General features: G+C 35.7%; 1 long non-coding RNA gene across 1 annotated transcript in view; it reads left to right on the top strand.

Annotated features, from left to right (window-relative positions):
• LOC101178165 overlaps window positions 1-15062 on the top strand; it is a 30285-nt gene extending 15223 nt beyond the window's left edge. The window contains exon 5 of the long non-coding RNA XR_179143.3: window positions 14716-15062. This is a non-coding gene — a long non-coding RNA (uncharacterized LOC101178165). The remainder of the gene's footprint in view (window positions 1-14715) is intronic.
• Window positions 15063-15553: the final 491 nt, after the last annotated feature.

The following is a 15553-nucleotide window of genomic DNA, read 5'->3' as shown; positions in this document are numbered from 1 at the left end:
ATAATGCTCAGAGAAAAGAGAAATTATTACTTAGCCAAACTTCAATTTTCGAAAGTTATTAGTATTTTATCCCAAAATAAAATTTAAGGTAAGCACAACTTTAACTTAGAAAAATATTCAGCATAATTATTTGCATAATTACTTTCTAGCTTCAAAGTAAAATAGAAGAAAATATGTTCAAGTTTTTATTAGGAGATGTGACTTGTAAAGCAAGTTAATAACTTTAAGAATCAAGTATCTTCTGAATGAAATGAAATATGCACAATTTTGTTCTTAATTGTCAAATTAAGGATGTCATCAATCTGATTAAAGGCTTTTAATTGAGTTGTCATCAAAGAGATGAACAAAGGATGGCAAATATCTAGCACAAAGAGTACCACTCTTTGATGACATGCCCATGGCAGACATCACTAATTAATCACAGCACCTTTTTCCACTGTTATCAGTGGAAGTTTCCAAATTTTTCTTGTCATGGTCCTGCTAGGCACCAAATGCCCAGCATATAAAGACAAAGAAAAAGTTAAACTATTTGCCATTGCATTATTTCTTGACTAATCCCAATAAAACTCATTAAATGTCATGCAATTCCACAGGGTTTATCATGGTATATATTATTTCCACATAGATAATATTATAAATTAACAACAAAACTTCTTACTTAAGAATATGATAAACTTTTTGAAAGATCTGCTATACTGTTCATTCCATGTATAGTAGAGGGCTTACCACCACGGACATGGAGATTGAGTGATAAAGTCACTTAACAAAATAGTTAAATACATACATCTATTTTAATGAAACTCAGAGAATGTGAGGATTATAAGTGGAATTAATACAGTGAAATAATGAGCAGGATTTACATTTAGTGGGAGCTATATAAAAATCAACAAATCAATCCACACTAAGTTAGTTTAGCTTCAGTTTTACACCTCCTAGGACAGGAATTGTGTAGCCTACAAAACAATTTATATTTTATCTGTACCATCTAATTAATTAAATGGCCCCAGAGTACCAGACTCACAAATCTCGTTAATAGCTGAATGCGGAAATAAAGGCTGTTCACCCCTACTAGAATAATATTTGCATATCCCCACCTGTGATGGGTAATAAGTACCTGCCACAAATCAGAATTATGAATTTTGTACGCCTAACAAAACCGCAGGGGAAATTATACCTCAGACATTCCATAATAATTGCAGCTAAGCTGTTTAGTGCCATCCACTTATTCTGCCTGAAGTGTTTAAAGCAGCAACAGTTGTAAATGAATTCAGGCACATATTCAAGGGAATGTCTTTTTTTTTTTTTTTTTCAAAAAGTTTTTCTGTCTTGCCATATGTAATTATCTTTATGGAAGTATTCAGCTGTGAGTTATAATGCATTCGCATTCAAAGAATCAAATTAGAAAAAAAATAGAGGGTTCTGTCCATCAGCCCATTAGATGTGTACTAAAATTCTGTTTTTGAGATTCTGGAACAGCTTAAGGTAGGTTTTGAGGTATTGACACTCTAAAACTTAGGTTGACTAGCTGGAGTGGGATTCTACTTGTTCAGTCTGTAAATTGGTAAAATTAGATTCAGAGTAGATAGTCCAAGAAGTTGTGGCATTAAGATGGAGCAAATACTGGACTAGTAACCCCAGGTTTCAAGATTACATAATGTGGCCCATCTTTAAAATGGTTTTTCTGAGCTCCAGGATTGATTGTGGAGTTCACAGGCTCCTGGGAGGAATCTAGCCTGAGAGCACTGCAATCCTAGACCTTGGGCTGGGAACGATGGGAGTTGCAAAGGGCACATTTATCTTATTGCTAAGCTCATACAGGGGAAGTGCCATGACAGTGCCCAGCATAGAGTATCACACTATAGGAAATAATAAGTACCTTGGTATTAACCGTTAATTGCAGTGACCATGTTCTGATTAAATATAGTATCTAATTAAATGACAAATAACTCCAATAGGGACAAGACGTAACCTGTTTAGGAGGTATGGAAGTTACTTAACAATTTTGACGGCTGTGAGGTATATGGTAGGGATTAACTAAATGCTAGAAGACCTAATGTCACCTCTTGCTAAGTATTGGCCTTGAGATCTTGAACAAGTCAATTTCTCTGAAATTCTCCTCCCTCATCTATAAAATGTTATCAGAAATAGTTTCATCTGTTTACTAACTGACCAACAAAATCATCTACTTCTTGAGATGGTTGTGTGCCTCAGTAGTTACACTGTATGCACCTTAGGATCACACTACAAGTGATTGCCACTATTTTATTTTCCCATTAGGGATCTGGCTGATTAGCTGCCTGCCTGAACCAAGTTTTGCCATTAAAGAGACTTTACTACAAATGGGAAGGAAGGGCATAGGAGAGAATATACATAGGAAAGAAATACAATCGTTCAAAGACAAAGAATGTCTTCCTACCTATCTGGGGTGTGTGTGTGTGTGTGTGTGCGCACACTTAGCCTGAGTGTGTACATAAAAACTGCTCATTTTAAAAGGGTTTTAAAAATAATTAGGATTTATATATTTTCAAAAGAGTGGGCAGAGTGCAATGAGTCACCAAGAGGTGATTAAGTCAGGTTGTTTGAGGCTCCCTGAGGTGACAGGATGGTCTGTAGGCTTTAGAAAGAAAGCTTATATAGCCTATTACCATGATGAAATGAAATTTAAAATTACATTTTATATTTGTAAAGGGCTAACAGGCAAGGTCCCTATGGATTGTCAAATACTACATAAAATGCTATAAAAACCAGACCGTAATCTCTCACTAACTTACACATTAGCCTCAGGCAGTAAAGATGGTTTTTATTGGAACCAGATTTTGTGAAGGGAAAAAAAAAAAGTTATGCACAGTTTATCCTGGCTTTTCAGGCACTTTGCTTCTTCCTTGAGTTAACATGACGTATTCCAAGTGATTAAATAAACTTATCTAGCAGCTCTTTTCATGCACTTGAAAGAGGCAAAGTAAAGAAGGATTTACTCTGAAGAGAGGTCTTAATTCTATCACTGAAAAGTGTCTCTGTTTTATTCCAATCATTACTATGAAAACCAAAAAAGGCAAGAAAAAATTAAAGCTTCTGAAAAAGCCTCTTATAGAGAACTGCTTGTACTCCATGTACTATTTCACTTACCACCTTGTACCTTTGAAGATCAAAAGTAATACGTGTGGGAAGAATTCAGAACACAGAGGAGATATTATTGTCAGTGCCATGAATGCAACCCAGGAAAATAATAGTTTGGATGTTAGCTCCTTTGTTATCACTGAAGTGCTAAGCAAGGCTGCTCAAATATTTTGATGGACTGGTAAATTTTTTCATCTTCAAGAGTAACTAACTTTGAACAGCTTACGGTCAGATTTACAACATGTGGCAGATTTATAAGTGATCTCTAGATTCAACAGTCAAGCAGTGAGCCTATTGGTGTCTTTGGTTTTGTGCTTCTTTCAAGAGTTAGAAGTTTGTAGTAGCCTATAAGCCAGGTGTAAGATTTTATGTGGAGACAAACTTGAGGCTCTTTAGATATGGTTGTTTGGCCATTTACAGAGCTAGCTTGAGCAGATATTCAAAGTTCTGATCTTCCCTAATGTTTAGGTTGTGCTGGTTGAGGACTAACCCTCCGTGATTTAGTAGTCAAGGGGTAGAAGGTGGTGGCCAGTGTGAGTCTTGAGAATCCCAAGTAGGTGGCCCATGTTTAATTACATGCCTTAGGAACTCTTGAAAAGTTGGTATGGTAAAAAGCACACATGGCTTTGTTGTCAAACTGACCTTTATCCCAATCTTATACCCATCAATTACTAGCCATGACTTTAGGCAGGTAAATTACCTTCTCTGAGCTTCAAGGAGTTCTTTGTTTTTGTTTTTCATCTATAAAGTGATACCTACCTCAAACTATTTTTGGAAAGATGAAATAAACTCTCAAGTAGAACCAGGGAGAAGTCATCTCACTGGAGCATGGATTTTGTGTATCCCAGAGCCCTAACCTTTAAGAGAAGCCCTCAAAGTCTGAGACATAGTGGTTAAAAAAAAAGATGGTTTTAAAAAGGAAAAAGAAATCAAGTATTCATTGCTATAGAAAGACGTAATAAAATAGAAATTAAAACAATCTCTCCCTCAACTTATACCCTCTCCAACTACTGTTTTTCTCCCGTCTTCCACTAGCATCTTCCTTTACTAAACTGTCCTCATCACGGTCAACAATAAATTTATTGTTGCTAAACCCAAAAATCACTTTCTGGTCCTCATTTTATTAGACCTAAAACTAATACAGTTTGGAGAGTTGGAAAGGAAGCATTGTACATGGAAAGAGCTCAGAGTGAGTGTTTCGATGAAGAATTGTCATCTTAGTAAGTGCTTGAACTTGGAAAAACTATTGGACGATTCTGAGCTCATTTTCCTTACTTGTTATCAGAACAAAAATCTCAGCCTTATTTATGAGGATCTGTTAAGGACTAAGTTCTGATAACAACGCACGGAAACATCTACAGCTGCTCCTTGACTCTTGATAAGGTTACAATCCTTCAAAGCCATTGTAAGCTGAAATACTGTAAGTAAAAAATGCACTTAATATACCCAACCTAGTGAATATACCCAACCTGCTAAATACTAGCCTACCTTAAATGTGCTCAGAACACTTATATTAGACTACAGTTGGGCAAAATCATCTGGCAACACAGTAGAGAACCGGTTGCTCACCCTTGTGATCACAGGATTAACTGGAAGCTGCGGGTCCCTGCTGCTGCCCAGAACCACAAGAGAGTATTGTACCTCCTATCGCTAGTCTGGAAAAAGATCAAAAATCAGAATTCAAGTATGGTTTCTATTGAATGCATATCACTTTTGCACCATGATAAAATCAAAAAATTGTTAAGTTGAAACATCGCAAGTTGGGGACCATCTGTAATATCATGCTTGGAATGCGATAGGTGTCCATTGAGTTATTTGGCTTTCTGTTTTCCCTGACACAAAATGCAACCACATAGCAGCCACCTTCATTTTCTTCTACCTTCTTATTATGCAAGCTCCTCCAGATTAAAAAACATATTTTAAATATCCATAATCTACAGTCGCTGGCATAGTGTTGGAAATAAAGTGCATGTTCCATAAATTCTTATGAAGACGAAAAACAGTTTACTGATACAGAGAAGTTCCCATAGAGGCAATATTTGGTGGTTTCCTTTTAGTAGACAAATGTTTGTGAAGGATATTTTTGGATTTATCATGGGAGGTTGATGACACCAAATCAGATACAGTCTGCCCTCTGTATCCATGCATTCTGTATCTGCATATTTGGGGAAAAAATAAAAATAATAATCCAAATAAAAAATTAATATAGTTCAACAATTACATAGTATTTACCTTACTTTACATATAAGTAATGTAGAGATGATTTAAAGCATATGTGAGGATGTGCATAGGTTATAAGCAAATACTACATTATTATAAGAGTCTTGAACACTGGCAGATTTTGGTATCTGTGGGGTCCTGGAAGCAATCCTGCATAAATACTGTGAGAAAACTGTATCATGAAAAGACTATACATTGATAATCAATAACATATTTTAAGCATTTATTATGGACACTCTATAGTAAGTGCTTTATTGCATTACTTCATTTAATCATCATTCTATCTTCAAGAAAACTGCTTTATCCCCATTTTACGAAAGAAATGATTGCTTACACAATTAGGCAAGCAGCCGAGATTACACACCGTCTGAGAGGAGACCTGAGTTTTAAACCCAAATCTAGCTGTTTTACACAGACTATGATCTTAGCCATTATGCTATGTGTCTGGATCCCCACCAAATACAAGTTCTGAATAGACGACCTACACGGCCCTTCCTGCCATGGCTGCTGCCAATTTTGGCTTTTCACATGCGCCTTCTCCTTCTCTTTTACAACCATACTAATCCTAATCTCCTTTCATTTTTTGGTATAAATTTATGGGGTACAAGTGTAATTTTTTTACATGCATAGATTATGTAGTGGTGAAATCAGCGGCTTTTAGGCCATCACCCAAATAACATGCATTGTACTCATTGAGTAATTTCTCATTCCCTCCCACTCTCTCACCCTCCTTAGTCAGCAGTGTCTATCATTCCACACTCCATGTCCATGTGTACTCATTATTTAACTCCCACTTATAAGTGAGAACATGCAGTATTTGTCTTTCTGGGTCTAACTTGTTTCACTTAAAATTAGGGCCTCCAGTTCCATCCATGTTACTGCAAAAGACACTATTTCATTCTTTTATGGCTGAATAGTATTCATCGTGTATAATCTCCTCCACATGAGCTGTCTTGAATATGTTTCTTCCTGCCACTGACCCACCTGATTACTCTTCTGATGGAAGGCAGTATGGCAATGGTTTGGATGGAGTTTGAGCCTGAAGCCAGGTGAAAGCTAATGATAATATGTATGACTTTGAGCAACTCAGTCTTTGGATGACATAATGATAGATACTTACAAGATTATTTTAGTGACTGAGATAATGATGCAACACACTTTAAACAGCATTGATTATTAAAATGATGAATACTTTTATTCTAGTTTCAAGGTTTCTTGCTGAAATTATGCTGTGAAGTTTGGTAAACCTTTTAATGTTCATTTTAGTTGTACCCAACATAAATGCTTATTAATATGTTTCCTTATATATTGTATCTTCAAAAGAGAAGCAAGATATGAAAATCAGTAATTGAACTTGGCATGTAAATGGGAGGAGCTTTTTTAGGGATTGCTAGGGGAAAAGGCCACATATGAAACATTGATTTATCTGCCTATTGTAAAAGACCAGAGAAATAAAGCAATAACTTTTGAGATTAAAATCAAAATACATATTAAATTGTATTTGAGCATTATTTTGGCCTGAGACAAATTATTTTCTTTAACCCATTCAGTTTTAATTTATGTCAGATTCAAATTTGGTAATACGTTTTACTTATTGCTATTTAAATTCATGACAAATTGCATGTATGTGTATATATATATATATATATATATATGTATGTATGTATGCCATGCATGCTGTTATGTTTTGGAGAATATTATGAATTCAGAATGGATATCCTTATTAAAATATAATAAACTATTTTTTCTATTTCAAAAACATATAGTTTATAAACTGTGACTGTCTTAATAAATGCTGGAATTCTCCCATAATTGTCTTAGGGATTTGTTTGCCTAAGATTTTCATACACTTATGACTAAATCAGGAATTACTAAGACCAGGCCATATTTCAGCAAAAAATCCTTATTATCAGTTGGGCTGTGAATCTTCCATCTAGATGTTTTTAATTTCTGCAACAGATTTGCAGAAACCTCACAGCTTTGTTAAAGACTGGTGAAGCAAAAACTGAAGTATATGAAAGGTGGTTTTTATGTCTATGTGTAGGGTAAGTAGACCTTTGGAAGGTTCACCCAGTTTTTAAAAAATCTAATCATCAATCATATCTCTACGAAAGGCTTCTTCTGTTCTCCTTTTTCTATTTTTCAAGATTCATTTCCATTATCAAAGATATTTAGTACTTCTATAAGATTTACCACATTAAAATAATTAGTACAACCTCCTTTACCTGGCATTTAAGAACACCCAGATTACCCTGCAAAATACATAGAATGAACAATGGAAGTGGTCTTTCAGGAGACACAAAATAATATATCCTTGGCTACTAGGATCATCACTTTGCTGTATCACATTGCATAATTAATTTTTTTGAGTCTTTATTTTCTTAAGTGTAATGGAGGATTTCCAAGGTCTGCTATAGATCTTGAAGTCCATTTGTCTCTGACTTAACCCTTTCAGACATATTTTCAACGAGTTCCCTACATGTTTCACTAGTTCCAGTTAAACCAGGCTACCTACTAATTCATGCACGTGCCCATATCTTTTCTGTCTTCTATTCTTTTGGCATTACTGATTGTTTTCTACAAAAAGTTCTCTCCCATTTCTGTCATTTCAAACTCTTCCAGTTCTTTAAAATTCCTTTCTTAGCATCCTCCACCATCAATCCCTCCAAGATTTATAACCCATGATGATATAGTCTCTGAAATTTTGCTCGAAACTCTTTTACTGATGCCATATACAGACTTTGATCACATTGTTTCTTATTTCATCTTATCTACTAGGCTTGGAACAAAGGCATTCTTCTACTGACTTCTGCATTTTTTTCTGTAGCACCTAATAGTCATGGCACATAGTAGGCACTCAATCAAGTGTCTGTAGAATGGGAAGTCTGGTCTATTATTCTGACACAATGCAAGTGGTAAAATGATCTCCTGTTAAAAAAAAAAAAAAGCTGTAGGCCATTTATTCAGAATTCATTTAGTGCATTGTTTTTGATTGTTCAAAGATGCAGTTTAATACTCTTTTTTATTATACTATATGAGTATTAGCTCTCCCCTGACAGTAAGACAGGGAGAAAGATGATGCCATTTGGCTCTTTCTTTTCTCCAAGCCATTATGCAAAGAATAAGCTCTAAGTGATAAGGTCATACCCCTGTGTCTAACAAAAAACCAGGTTGTTTCTTAAACATCTCAGATCATTTCCTGTAATCAGTTAACAATTTCTGCCTGATTAAAATGTGCACAATTTTCCATTTGCTTAATTTTTCTCAAAATTTTTGGATTAAACTATGTAAGAAATTTTTGTCTGTTCCTCCTTTCCTGCAAAAACATTATTCCTTCATAAATGAATCTCTAATTGGAATTTAAATGGTCATTTTCCAATAACTAAAGCTTTCTCCATGGATGTTAAAGCAAAGGCAACCCACATTTCCTACTATCCCTTCACCCTCAATATTGTGATGGAAGCTCTACAGATCCAGTGGATTTTGGCAGAAGAGGTCTAGTTGAATCATCTCAAAGCCCCAGAGTTTTGGGCCTCTGGCTATTATGACTGAGCAGCTACGAGTATGCAGAAATTCATGCTTTGTTTGCCCTGAATCCCTGTGCCATCTGTACCACACAGAAAGCACTGTGAACTTAGTCATTCAAAATGAATATTTAACAGTTCACTTTTGACATGCATTTTTAAAATTTAAATTAAATTTGTTTTTTTTTTTTTTAGTTTTTATTTGTACCTTCTCAAATTTCTTGGTCCCAGCTGTCCTGTGTATCACTGTGCTGGCATCATTCTGTATTGACCTTGGTAAGATCAGCAATTATAGATTATCAGATAGAAACCCTCTTTTAACCCTTGAATCATTTTCATGATAAATAGTCAGGACAGTCCCATGTCACTTCAAGATTTGCTCATTTGTGTTTACTAAAAAACATCGGGGTTGGAATACATATACAGGAGGTTTATAATGCCTCTATTTTTGTTATATTTGTTGATCTCATGTGCTTTAAACCATTTATTTTTTTCAGGTCATTGTAGCCTTGTGATGAGTTAAAATTAATGTCTTTTCATAGATTGTTTAATAAATGTACATTGAATAATAATAATTCTGAACCATTATCAAAGTGGTAGCATGCGTGCATGATTTCTCTATAGAGATCCTCTAGGTTGAAGACATTTATGACAACATAATCATTATGGTGTAATATGTAATACCTATAAGCAATTTTTACTAAGATCAATGACTGTTGCTGGTCCCAAGACTGAGAAATTCTTAAGAACATCTCTATAGTGAAAATTAAAATAGTGCAGTCTTTTCATATTTAAACATTAAAACAAACAGAATTTAGAGCCCTAAGCCTTCCAAACCTGGTAAAAGGCCAATAGTGAGGTGTCAGAGGGAGAATGAGATCTGCCCATTCTTTCGAGCACCATATATGGCACTTCACAATCTGGTCTTGCCTAATAATAAAGAGTTTAATCCTGTAGCTACAACCTGTTGAAAATTGCTTTAGTCCAGGGCTTCTCACTCTTATTCTTAACATATTTTGGGCTGGATGATTTTTACTGTATGTTCTTATGCATTGCAGAATGTTTAGCAGCTTCTTTGGCCTCTACTTATTAAGTTCCAGATGCTAGTAGCACCAGCTTCCTAACTCATGACAAATATATATCTCCAGACATTGCCAAATATTCTACAAGGGGCAGAGTTGCTCTTCACCCTCATTTGAGAACCACTGTATTAGATCCAACACTTACCCTTTTATAATTCTCTGCGTGCCCATCAGTCAGGATTCAGAAAGTTTTCAGATGTTTTAAAAGAAAGAAATTCAGTGTTTACAACAGGCAACAGAAAGTTTTTAGGTGTTTTATTAGAAAGTAACTGAGTGTTTACAACACTGTAGGAAGGGCTAAAGAAGAGGAATTCAGGGGAGTCCCAACAGACTAGAATTTTAAGGGCATGTCAGTAAAAACTGTGAGCCAGATTAAGGAAGCTGCTACTCCCCTTGCCATTGCCACAGCTGTCTCTCACACCCATAGTTTCTGACCAAAATTGGGAATTCAGTGCTTGTATTTATTCCCACCTTAATTCCTAGAACCAGCAGAAGCAACAATATCCCAACCACATCACCCTTTCAAGCCTCTCAAACCTGTATATCATTCATTAGTTGAATCTAATTCACAGACTTCTGGTTTCAAGGAAGTTTCTAGCCCCTGCAGTATACATAGAAGATAAAAATGGAGAGTGAGAATAGATACTGTGGGCCAAAATATCATATCCAGCATACATGCTGTGGCACATCTGCTTGTTTTGGGCTTATAGTACCCTCTGCAGAGATGCGCTTCATTTGTTCATTTATTAATCTGTTTATTCAATTATCATTCAGTCACTCTTTCAATAACTACTTATTGAATACAGTATTAGGACTCTTCCAGGTGCCAATAACTTGAATTAGTCTATTAAAACATGTTAGTGGGGAAGGCAAGGAGTTAAGAGGTATTAAATATGGTAGAACTAGGCTCATAAATGCCTTTGGGACTCTTCTCTTTTTTCCTTTCTCTCCTCCTCTCTTTGCACTTTTCCTCTACTTTTCATCATCCTTTTCCTAGAGTGGGCTTTTTCAAAAGGTGCAAAACCTAGAAGTTCCAGATTCACACTCTACCAACTCCACAACTACACAATTATTTTTTTCAACAAATACATATTGAGAACTCACTAAATGTTTATCGTTTTGTGTCTTAGTTCATTTTATACTGCTATAACCACACAGGATGCCACAGACTGGGTAATTTATAATGTACATAAATTTATTCAGCTTATGGTTCTAGAGGCTGAGAAATCCAAGAGCATAGTGTCAGCATCTTGCAAGGGCCTTCATAATGTGTCATCCTATGGCAGAGGTGGAAGAGCAAGAGAGCATATGAGAATGCAAGAGAGAAAGAAAGCCAAATTCATCCTTTTATCAGAAACCCATTCCCTCAAGAACTAACCCACTCCCTTGATCATGGCATTGATCTATTCATAAGAGTAGAGCCTTCATTACCCATTCATGCTTAAAGGTCCTCACTTCTCAACATTGTTGCATTAGGGATTAAGTTTCCAACACATGAACTTTGAGGAACACATTCAAACCATAGCACTACGTAGTTGCTGAGTATAGAATGAGAGAAACCTGAAAAGAAAGGGCTCTCTTTCTGTACATAAAGTTAATAAAGAATAAATGAGTAACCAAGAGGAACCTTAGTTTTTACAGCTTGGGCCATGGGCTTTTTCCTTGACCATGCATTGTGGCCAAGGAATAGAGTATTATGATTGCCCCAGTAGAGGTCAAATGTCTAATCACTTGGACCTTTCAGTTAGAGAAGAGGGTAGGTAGCAGAGGCCAAGGTAGGAGGATTACATGACATGACTATCAGGGGAATTTCTGGGAGACAGAAGGCTGCTATATTTGTGTCCACTACAACTATCTGCTGGGTATTAGGCACTATGCTAAGTGCTGAGGATACTGTAGTGGGTCAGACAATGTCCCTGGGAAAAGTTTTCTGTTAAACCTGATCCACCAGAGCTGACCACTCCCTCTTCGGGCGTACCAGTAGTTTGTGTATATTACTAACATTATTATTTCTTCTTATCTAACTTCCGCAGAAGACTGTGAAATTGAAGCCTCTGACATCTAATTCCAGCATCCCACCTGGCATGTAGATGTGATTCCATGAATGTGCATTGGCTAAATGTTGAAAGAATGAAAGAACAAATGATGGCTTGATTAAGCAAATGAATGGATGTCTCTCTTTCATACTGAGAGAACAGTAGATGAAGGCTTAGCTTTCTCCTTTCCTGAAGCACGTCTATTGGAGAAGTGAGGCTGGCTCATGCAAAGGGTGATGGAGGGGCACCTGATCTGCTCTGACATGTTTCAGTTTAAGCTTATCTTTCCCTCGCTCCTTTCCTGTAAGTCTATCTTCTTGGCTATGGGATTTTTATTGAATTTCTGATATGTGAATGAATCACCATAAAAATGTAAGCTCTCTGTTGAATAAAATTACACACACAAAATACTCCTGGAAAAATGAGGCAAATAAGTCTCTTCAGTGGTGGCTATTTATAAGAACCTCCTCCACCTTTAAAATACACATATTTCAATAGGCTTAAGTGGTTTTGGTTGAAATTTTAGTGAGAAAGACATAAGATCTGTGAGAAGTGGCACTTTATCCTGGTTAACTATAAAAGCATTTAAAAACTTATAATGACTAAAAGTGTTTTAAGTGATCATATAAAATGTCTTCAGATTTCTTTTATCTTTTTTGGGAGGGGTAGTACACAGGGGAGAGTGAGGTGAGTATGACTATGATTAAAATCAATGAAGACCATTGCTGGTTTTAACACATGATGACAATATTGTACACCACAGTGGCACGTAAAATGATATTACCCATAAATCCTTTGCCCTTTCTGATGCTGCTAAGAAAACACATGAAATCATTTTGACTGATTAACAAGGCTATGCTCTGCAGGCACTACTGACCCTGAAGTTACTGGTATTACCTAAAGTATCTGAGGTTATAAATCAGGAGCAGTTTGCATTATTAGAAGCAAGAAGATGTTTCTTAGGAAGGAAGAGAAAGCCAACAATTATTTAGAGTTATTTGTGGTGTGTTCCCACAGTATCATGGATAATATAAGAAGAACAATAAAAGAAATATAAGAAAATATAAGACTATAAGAAATGGAAGAAAATTTGTGATATTAATTCTTAGAAATGGGGTTACTGAAACTTAAACGAGGTATCCCAGATTGAGAGGAAGGCAAACAGTTCTCCATAGGTTAGGTTTTACCTATTGGAAGATATGTTTTATAGTCACTTAGCTGGAACAGGGGGTTCAGATAGGGGTATTAATTCTCTACACTTTCTATTATCACTTACTAGTTGCCTAAATCACTCTCATCTTTGAGTTAAACTAGTTAACTCTTGATGGTGGGTTTGTAGTTTTGGTGGAGTACTGATAGATAATCATTTATTTGTGAATTAAACATGGAAAAAGTAAAACAGTACATTTCTCAAAATAAGTGACTAAAAATCAGTAAGAATTATACACATTAGATTGTTGAATCTATTGTTTGGAATCACATAACAACCAATACATTTGTGTTATATTAATTGGAAGGTAAGAAGGCCCATTCTTATCAGCAACCATATACGTACTTCTCATCAATCTCTCAAGACCCTCTACCGAATCAGAAGCAAACACTAGCTACAGAGAGAGGTAAGGAGAAGCTTGGGCTATTTGGTTCCAACATGACAATGTGTGAGATGTTTAGAATGACTAAATTATTGTATGGGCATCATTTTGGATAACATCTATAGTTAAACAAGTTCATAAATATCACATGGAAGTTCATAAAAACATCCATTAGATCTATTTGATATAATTTACTTTATTTTCTTATTAGAAATTGCTTTCAAACAACAGAAATAGACTCTGATTAATTTAATTAAAATATTGAATTTTTGGCTTTGTCTGAATTGAACTCCAAATTGTATGTCTTTCTTCTACCTTTTTATCTATATTCTTTACTTTCAATCAGCTTTCCAAGCCAGCTGGTTTGATTTGACAGAGCACCAAACTAGTTTTTACTTTAGGTATTACAGTTTAAGCATGTGATCATTGTTATTTATGACACATTTATTCATCTGTATAACAAAAATAATAATATCTGTGTCTCCTAAGGTTCCAGAAAGAATCAAATAGTGGTATGAAAGCACTTTGTTAGGATGTTGAATAAGTGTAAGAGATCTATATTTTCTTACTTCTGATTTTATAGTTCTTAATATAACTATATAATGGAGGTTCTTAATATAACCTCCATTTGTTTTTGGAACCTCCAAACAGGTACCAGATGAGTTCAGAGAATCAAAGGGAAAGAGGATAATTGCACTTCAGAAAGAGTAGGAATTAAGGGGGCTATGGGGACCTAAACTGAAGGAGTGATTAGAGTTTTAGGAAAACTAAGAGAAGAAGAACAAGAAGTTTACAGGAACTAAGCTTTGAAAAATGTAGGGCACTGACTACCCTCTGTGGAATTTAAAACTTATATGTATAGTCTTACCATATATATCCCTATCAATAAAAGAATAAAATAAAGCTCAAAGAGTTCTTATTTTATTTTATTACCACCTTGGTTTATTTGTGGGGAGAAGTAGAAATTAAATATTTACTATTCTGATTGATTATGATGTTCTATTATCACAAATATTGCCAATTTCCACTACCTCTGCTTTGTTGGTTCTCCAAGCAGATGCTCAGTCTGTCATTAGGCACTGCTGTTAATACGATTCAATTCCAGTGACTTCAAGATTTTTATTTCTGTGTCTTCATGTTTCAGATATGCCACAGAGAGGATCCAGAGAGCCCATCTTCAGTCAGTTATCTGTATTTGCATGTCAACTACAGCATCAAGAAGCATAGGCATGGATACTAAGGACCCCTCTGTACACCAAGGCCAGTCCAAAGGACAGTGTTTCACTGTGAACTGGAAATTCACCTCTCTTCTTCATTTTTTTTCTACCTACTTTATGCTTTATCTCTAAGATGAGGCTGTTTATGGCCTCATCCTCAGTTACCTTGTCCCTCATTACTCCCAGTTAATGGAGATTAAGCTTTGTATCATGACTTCCTAACTAAAACTGAAATCACAAGACATCACATAAATAAAGTGACAAATGGATTAGATAAACATTCATTCCGCTATAAGGTAAATGTAAAAGTGTATTGAAAAAAATTCATATAAGGGAGAGGGAGAAGCTTTACTCTGGAGATAGAAGATACGAAATTTCTTCATCTCTAAAATGGGTGTAACTTTCATTCCATTGTTAATTTAGGACAGCTTTTCTTGCAAAAGGAAATCTTGAGGTGGTACTTCAGATGTAATCAGAAGTGAGCCCTGTCAGCGTTTTGTTTGGTGACATCTGTCATTTTCTCTTGTTTACCTTCTGCAACAGCTCTAGTGAGGGCTGCTGTCAGTGTCTCTGATACGGTGTTAGTACGAGAATTTGTAACTTCTTCCTCCTTTTTTCTTCTACACATCAGCTTGATTTGCTATTAACCATCTCCTGCTTGTCCCCGACAACCCTCCTGTCACCCCCAGAAGCTGCTATTGCTGATGTTTGCACTGTTGAAAGACCACAGGTGGCAGAGACCTCTCTGGAGCCCTCAGTGCCCAA

This window comes from Nomascus leucogenys, chromosome 12, assembly GCF_006542625.1.
Source record: "Nomascus leucogenys isolate Asia chromosome 12, Asia_NLE_v1, whole genome shotgun sequence".
Lineage (NCBI taxonomy): Eukaryota > Metazoa > Chordata > Mammalia > Primates > Hylobatidae > Nomascus > Nomascus leucogenys.
The sequence above is the reverse complement of the archived record's forward strand: the minus strand, read 5'-3'. Positions and strand labels throughout refer to the sequence as shown.